At 35.9% G+C, this 8,177-nt stretch overlaps 1 long non-coding RNA gene across 1 annotated transcript; it reads right to left on the bottom strand.

Annotated features, from left to right (window-relative positions):
• LOC110262780 lies at positions 2,738–3,372 on the bottom strand. Its single transcript, XR_002347771.1, has 2 exons — positions 3,067–3,372; positions 2,738–3,000 (listed from the first exon to the last, which is right to left on the bottom strand). It is a non-coding gene; the product is annotated as an uncharacterized LOC110262780 (long non-coding RNA).

Genomic DNA, 8,177 nt, shown 5'->3' with positions numbered 1-8,177 from the left:
TCGATACCGATCTCCATGGGTTAGCTATTTTCTTCTTTCCAACACCATTGTTTTATTTTCTTTGTTTGTTCAATGTTGCATTGCATAATAGATTGCATGTGTAGTTGATTGTTTGCATTTAAATACTACTTGGTTGAAAAATAATAAGTTTCTTTCTAGGACCCTATTTTTGAAAAAAAAAATTTTACTAATTTAAATAAAAAAAATTAAAATTTTCTATGTGTTAAATTTGTTTGAAGTTGTATTTGGAACATGGTTTTTGAGCCAAAGAACACACAACCTGTGAGATTTTGAGCTTATTTATATGGTTACATTATTTAACCATAAATATTTTATTCTTGTGTATTTTCTTCTCTATAATTGCAATCTTTACTTTGTTCCACTCTATATGTCCATTATTTAGTGTATTTACATGCTTGCACATGATTGAGGCCATTACTTGTTTTCACTCATTTATCCCAAATAAGCCTACCCTTTTATGTCACCCTTGTTAGCCACTTTGAGCTTTTTAACCCCCCTCTATTCTATAACCACATTACTAGCCTTAAGCAAAAAAACAAAATAAAAATCTCAAGTTAAATCCTTGGTTAGCTTAAGATAGATATTGTGTATAATTTAAGTATGGGAATTTTATGGGAACATGGGATGATAGAAAAAAAAAGGAATTAAATTGAATAAGTTATTTGAAAATTTGGGAAGCATGCTCATGTGAAATCAAAATAATTAAATTACCATGTGCATTGAAAAAAAAATTTTAAGTAATTAAATAAGGGAATACAAAAACATATATATATATATATATATATGTCATTACCTTTACCTCAGCCCCATTACAACCCTGAAAAAACCTCATGATGTTTGCATTGGTATGCTAAATATTTGTTGATTGGTTAGATGAAGAACAAGGTTTAGAAAGCATGACTAGGGAAGAATAGAGTGATTGATCCTAGACACTTGAGAGTTAGAGTGCATATACACTACCAGTGAGGGTTCAATGCTTGATTCTATGTTCCCTGCTTTCATGAGCTGTCTTATTACAAGTTTACTTGTTTTTACTGTATGGTTTGAATTAGTGGTATTTGATTTATTTTTGTCTTGGAGAACTTATTTATTTTTAACCAAGTAGGTAGAAGCATTTCACATTTAGTTGCATTCATATAGATAGGATTGCATTTCATACAATTTACCATTCCTCTTCACTCCTTTATATAGCTTCTCTTGAGCTTAGCATGAGGACATGCTAATATTTAAGTGTGGGGAGGTTGATAAACCACTATTTTATGGTTTATCTTATGCTAATTTGAGTGGTTTTTATCAGCTTTTCACCCACTTATTCATATGATTTGCATGAGTTTACGTTTTCCTTCCTGATTTTGTGCTATGATTGAAAACATGCTTCTTTGGTCTTAATTTTGATATGTTTAACCCTCTCTTATTACCATTCGATGCCTTGATATGTGTGTTAAGTGATTTCAGGATTTACAGGGCAGGAATGGTTTGGAGGATGGAAAGGAAGCATGCAAAAGTGGAAGGAATACAAGAAGTTGAAGGAACTGCAAAGCTGTCAGCCTGACCCTCTCGCACTAAAACGAGCATAACTTGAGCTACAAAGGTCCAAACGACGCGGTTCTAGTTGCGTTGGAAAGCTAACATCCGGGGCTTCGATTTGATATATAATATTCTATAGTTGCCCTGATGCTAGGCAACACGAACGCGTGCTCCACGCGGACGCATCGCAGTGACAAAAATCAGCGTGGCAGATTTCTTCTTCAGCAATTTCTGGGCTGTTTTCGACCCAGTTTTCGGCCCAGAAAACACATATTAGAGGCTATAAAGTAGGGGAATCTATTCATTCATAATCATCAGCTCATACATTCACTTTTCATAATTTAGATGTAGTTTTTAGAGGGAGAGGTTCTCTCCTCTCTCTTAGGATTTAGGATTAGGATTCCTCTTAAAGGAATTAGGATTTCTTATTATTTCAACTTTATTATTTCAACTTATAATTTCTTCCAAGTTTCAGGTTCAATGTTCCTTTTATTTATTTTTCCAATTTAATTTATGAATTTTTCCATGTTAGATTTGAATATTCTATTTAATATAATTTGAGGTATTTCAGTTTATGATTCCTATTTAGCTTTTTATATTCTTGGCTTTAAGTGATTAACTGGAGGCTCTTGAGTTATCAAATTTATCGTGATTGATTGTTATGTCTGCTAATTAAATTGAATTCCACTAACTCTAGTCTTTCCTTAGGAGTTGGCTAGGACTTGGGGATCTAACTAATTAGTCCACTTGGCTTTCCCTTGCTTTTGTAAAGGTTAACTAAGTGGAATTAACTTCAATTCTCATAAGAATAACTAGGATAGGACTTTCGAATTTTCATACCTTGCCAAGAGTTTATTTTATAGTTATTTATTTATTTTACTTGTCATTTAAATTACTTGTTCCTTACTTTCGAAACCCCCAATTTATAAAACTCATAACCAATAATAAGAACATACCTCCCTGCAGTTCCTTGAGAAGACGACCCGAGGTTTGAATACTTCGGTTATCAATTTTTAAGGGGTTTGTTACTTATGACAACCAAAATATTTGTAAGAAAGGATAATTGCTTGGTTTAGAAACTATACTTGCAACGGAAATTTATTCTGAATTCTAAACCGTCAATCAATTCGTTCTTCAGTGAGCAAGAAAGATCCACAAACTGGAAGTGCAGGGTGATGCAGTGGCACCGATGCATCGTTGGTGGATTGGATTTTGCTTCACCGTCTTTTGTTCTATGTTCTTGGCAAGAACAAAAAAAAAGTGTAAATTGAAACTAAATCAAAAAGAAAAAGGGATGGATTTGGAACCAAATAATAGAGAAAGAAATCTGATCCAATTTAAATAAAGGCATAATCTTAACCAAGTGGTACATAAGTAGCGAGCAGATCTGGGATAGAAGCATCGTGTGGAATGCGTAAGAGGGTGCTTCTCCTCTTGTAAAAACATGAAAACCTAGATAAAAAAAAGAAAAAATAAACAAAATACCAAAATAAATAAAGAAAGGAAGAAGGAGAAGACCTTGCGATGGGCGCTGGTAGAGCTGATGGAGGTTGGAGGCGATGCTGGTAGGACGCTCATACACAGCTTAGAGGAGACGGCAAGCGGGCCTGGCAGAGAAGAGGAAGCAGAGGAGCTAGGCGTACAAAGAACGCCGTTGAGAGATCTCGAGACCGCAGCAAAGACAATGATGGAAGAGAGAGAGAGACAGAGAGAGAGAGAGAAAGAGAGAGAGAGAGAGAGAGAACTCTGGTAATTGTTAGGGTAAACACAGTTGAGATTGAGATTTAGGAAAAAAAGAGGCGAAGCTACGAGAAAAATAAAATGAATTGCAGCTGTGTGAACTCTGGTAATTGTTAGGGTAAACTCAGATGAGATTAAGATTTAGGAAAAGAAGGGGCGAAGCTATGAGAAAAATAAAATGTATTGCAGCTTTCTCCAAAACGGCTGCGTTAATCGCTACTAAATTGGTAGATAGCGGCTGATTTAAAAATCGCCTCTAAAATGGCGCCGCCATCTGCCGCCTGTCTTGTAGTGAATTCCTACTCATACATGGATGGATATTTCTATGAATTTTCTACTTGATTTGTCTAAGATTAGAAAACATACATATATCATTAATTTTTCTGTGGATAGATTTAAAATGATGATATTTCTAATTGCAAGTCAAAATGTTAAAATTTTCACACACATTATTGAGTTGTTTCCCAAAGAGTTTGTTTATGTGCTAACTGATGCTAGTTATTTGAATGCTTGTATCTTGCATGCTAAGCGTACTTTGGATATTTATAACTCTGTTGGTTGTTATTCTTGTGAATCTCTGAATAATTTTAAGTACTTGACTATTTTGGAATTATTATTTTTGCCCTTGAATAATGGTGTTACTTTAAATGGTGAAAATAAGGTTGAAAAGATTGAACTTGCACACATGAGCGACATAGCCACAATTCAGTGGGTAAAGAAGAGCCGTCAAACTATGGTATTTGAACCTAGAAATCGGGTTTAGATTCCTTAGAGGGAAGAAGAACTTCTCATTCAGAGAAAAACAGTCCATTCCAAGTGTTGGGAATTATGAAGGACAATTCCAACAAAATTAATTAAGAGTAGGTGTTTATGGTTCAGTTGTATTTAGTATATCTAATTTTTCTCCTCTTCACATATATGCATATTCAAGGATGAATTTTTTTTAGGAGAGAAAAAATGATACGTGCTCAAGAGGGTATTTTTCGTATTTTAGAGCTAAGAAGCAGAATGGTAACCTTGTCAGATTCATAGATATGAATACTAGAAGAATTATACCATGCTGGTCTTGGACATCAAAAATACCAAGAGTTTGCCTCAAAAACAGTGATGCTGAAATAGCGGCAACTCATAAAGCCCATTGCGCTAAGTCAGGATAACAAGAAGTCCAACAGTGTTTTTCAAGTCCAGTCAAAGATACAAATTTAGCAATTATTTTCGAATTTATGTAGTCTCTATTTTAGTTTATTTTGTTGTTAGGGTTTGTTAGAAGATTTGATTTAGTTCTAATTTGTTTAGTAGTATTTTTAGAAATTTTAAATTTAAATCAATATGATCTAATCCAATAAGATCAAATCTGATTTAAATTAAGTTATCATATCTTATCTTTTAGGTTAATCTATTAGAGATCTATTTAAATACTTTTTGTGAGATAATTTACACAATTTTTGATGAATAAATTCTATAGGTGCTAATATGCACATTTTTTTCTGTGCGATCAAGTGAGAGGATTGATTTGCTTTGCTTGTTGCATGAAAAAATTTGAAGGATCCAACCTAAGGTAATTTTTTAGTGTTAGTTCTTTTTATTTTCAGCCTTTTGATATAGGTTATCAATAACAAGTTCTTTGAAGGTTTAATAGAAAAATCCTTTCTGCTAACTTAGGTTGTTAAGAACAAGTTTTTTTAAAAATATAGTAGAAAAATTTTTATTTATCTTTTTATGATTTTGCTGTATCTCTTGTCTTTTCTTATTTCTTTTCATCTTCATTCATTTTTTCTCTTATAATTTTGGTCCTTAATATTTGGGTTAAATCCTAATTTCGTTTCTAATGTTTGAAACATTTTATTTTTATCTCAAATGCCTTATTTCGTTCTATTTTAGTCATTTAATCAAAATAACATTTTTCTTACAAAAATATCTTTTTTTTATTATAATTTTCTTCTAGATGCTCAAAATAAAATGGTAATTATAGTTGTCATGGTGGTGGTTGAAGTAATTTAAGAGTAAAAAGGACATAGAGTGAAAAAAGTATTTTTGAAAGAATAGTTCTAATTTTGACTAAATGACTAAAATAAAATAAAATAAAATGTCTCGGATGAAAATAACACATTACAAATATTAAGGATTAAATTAAGACTTAGCTCAATTACAAAAAAAAATTAAGACTTTAACTTAAACGTTAGAAATTAAAAGAGTATTTTATCTTTAATTTAAGAAAGCAGGTTGGAGAAAAGGGTGGTAGCAGTAAAGTAGGCAGCAATTCTGTAGTAATGGTAGATTATGTGATTTATCTAGAGAGTAAATGATATAAATGCAAAGGTTTAAATTCAAAGCAATTCAATTTTCACTAATTTACAATCTAAAATAAAAATTGATATCAAACTAAATCTAATTGTTATTTTATATGGTTTATTTTAAATACAATAATTAATTTATATTAATCATGGGTTAGTTGAATGATTAGCTTATTCTGTCGTAAGTGTTGGGGTTCAAATTTTATCTTTTGTATGTCAGGTTGGGGGGACACTGAAAAAAAAAATTATATAGGTAGAAAAAATATTTTAATTTAGCTAATAGTTAGATACTCTAATTCTAATTATCGGAAAACAGAAATAAATTGTTTTGTTAGCTTTAATGTATTTAAAAAGTATAGTGAATGAGTATAGAATGAGAGAGAGCGAGAGAGAGCGAAAGAGAGACTGCGAGCGAGCGAGGGTGGGAAACACTTGGGGGGGTAGAAGGATAGGTCAGGTTAAAGATCCTCGAGTTTGGAACCGAGAAGAGTATCGACATTTAGAGCACGATTCATACTCAATATTTGTGGATAATCTTCCAGAAGACATTTCCAAGAGGGAGCTGTTCAAACTGTTCAATTGGACTGGTCGCATAAATGACATATACTTATCAAGGAAACAAAAACATGGTGGCTTATACATTTTTGCGTTCATACGGTATACTACGAAAGGAGGAGCCTTGAAAGCTATAGCAGACATGAATCGGACGCGGTTGAGAGGGAAGGTAGTATTCGTGGGGGAGGCTAAATATCGGAGAACGTCTGCTGTGAAGGAAATGAACAGTGTGCAGCCACGAGGCCAGCAACCACCAGAAGGAGAAGAGAAGCAGAAAGTTTCAGAGGCCGCTGCTACAGATCTAACTAAGGAGAAAACACTCCATGATCCGCATAAGAATGGGTGGACAAAAAAGGTGGAAGTGGGGGTGGCGACAGAAAACTTGGTCTGGTTGCAAAGAAGCCTAGTAGGTGGAACGACGAAAGCCATAGACTATAGATCCTTGAAGGAATTAGTTGCGAAGAACTTTCCTCAAGTCATCCAGGTGCGAGAAATGGGAGCATATAAAGTGCTGTTGACCTTTGACAGTTTACTGAATGCGGAGGAGGCTTACACATTCAAAATGAATAGTCTGCTACAGTTGTTTCATAGGGTATGGAGATGGGATGAGTCGGAGAAGAGCGAAACTCGAAGAGTTTGGTTGGAATGCTTCGGGGTTCCGTTGCATGCGTGGTCCGTGGATACTTTTAGTATAATAGGAAACCAATGGGGTGAGGTGGTTGTTTGCGATGAAGTAACAGAATCGTGCCAGTCCTTTAGTGTTGGCCGAATCCAAATTGATACCTGTATGTTAGATGTGATCAATGAATGGATCCATATCACGATTGGCACCAGTGGCTTTGATGTGTTGGTAAAAGAAGTGGGACGTGAAACTTTTGGGATGAACTGTCAGGCAGGAATTGTGGAAGGTGAAGCAGTCAGTTGTAAACAACAGGAGAATATACGTGCAAGAGCTTGTGATGACGCAGTTAGGTGGTCGGAAAACTCAATAAATTCGATGAACTGTACAGATCAGGCTGCAGAAGTGATAATGGAGAGACAGCGTGAGGAGGTTGAAGACAAGGACAGATTGGTAATTTCAGAAAAAATTTTGAACGAATGGAATTATGAATATTTAAGTCCCGATCAACTGAAATTAGTAACATATTATCCTCATAATTATGGCATTCATGGTTCAGCTGATTTAATGGGATATGAGGGGAGTACAAAAGGGGATTCAGAAGTAACGGTCTCCTGGAATTATTGCTGCAAGACTTTTGGGCTAGCAAAGGAATATACAAAGCCTGCTAGCCAAAAATCCAGCCATGGGCCCAGCGAAGATACAATCAGCAGCAAGCCCTTGTTGGGCCATGAACCAAAATCCAATGCGTTGCAACATGTTGGAGGCACGGGAACTGCTACTGGGTCGGGTTGCAAGGAAACGGGTCAGTTTGGGGTTGCTTCGCAGCGTGGAGACGCGTTGCTCACTGCTACAGCCGCGCACGAGGTACTCCCTATCGTGGGTGGCATGGAACCCAGGCTACGGCCACGCCCTGAAGTTGGAGGCTGCGACGTGTCGGCGGATAGGGCAGGTCCGAAGCAGCGGCGAGGAACCGGGATGGAAGGCGGAGGTGATGGGCTGATGACGAGACCGATGCTCCCCATAGAAGCCGAACCATGCGAATCAGCTGGGGACTCCGACTTGGCTTCTGATGATAGGCGAGGAAAGTTTAGTAGCAGAGGGGAGCTGGTAATGGAGGAAGGATGCAGTAAACTAATAGCTGGTGGGATGTCTGAACGGGCCCGAGGGTCTAAGGATAGAGATGACGGACAGAATAATGGACACTGTAACGGTGCTAATTATGAGAACAGTGACGGAGTGAAACGAAATGACTGTGAAGCGCCTGAATTTGAAGCGACTTGCCACCGAACTTTACCAGAGATTCAGGACCGAAATGAACTCAGTGATGATAAGGATAGTAAGGAGGACAGAATGCTTGCAAATGACGAAGAAGTCAGTGATAGTGAGAGTTCAAGATTGAAGGAACAATTGATAGAAAA

Source organism: Arachis ipaensis, chromosome B05, assembly GCF_000816755.2.
Source record: "Arachis ipaensis cultivar K30076 chromosome B05, Araip1.1, whole genome shotgun sequence".
Classification (NCBI taxonomy): Eukaryota; Viridiplantae; Streptophyta; class Magnoliopsida; order Fabales; family Fabaceae; genus Arachis; species Arachis ipaensis.
The sequence above is the reverse complement of the archived record's forward strand: the minus strand, read 5'-3'. Positions and strand labels throughout refer to the sequence as shown.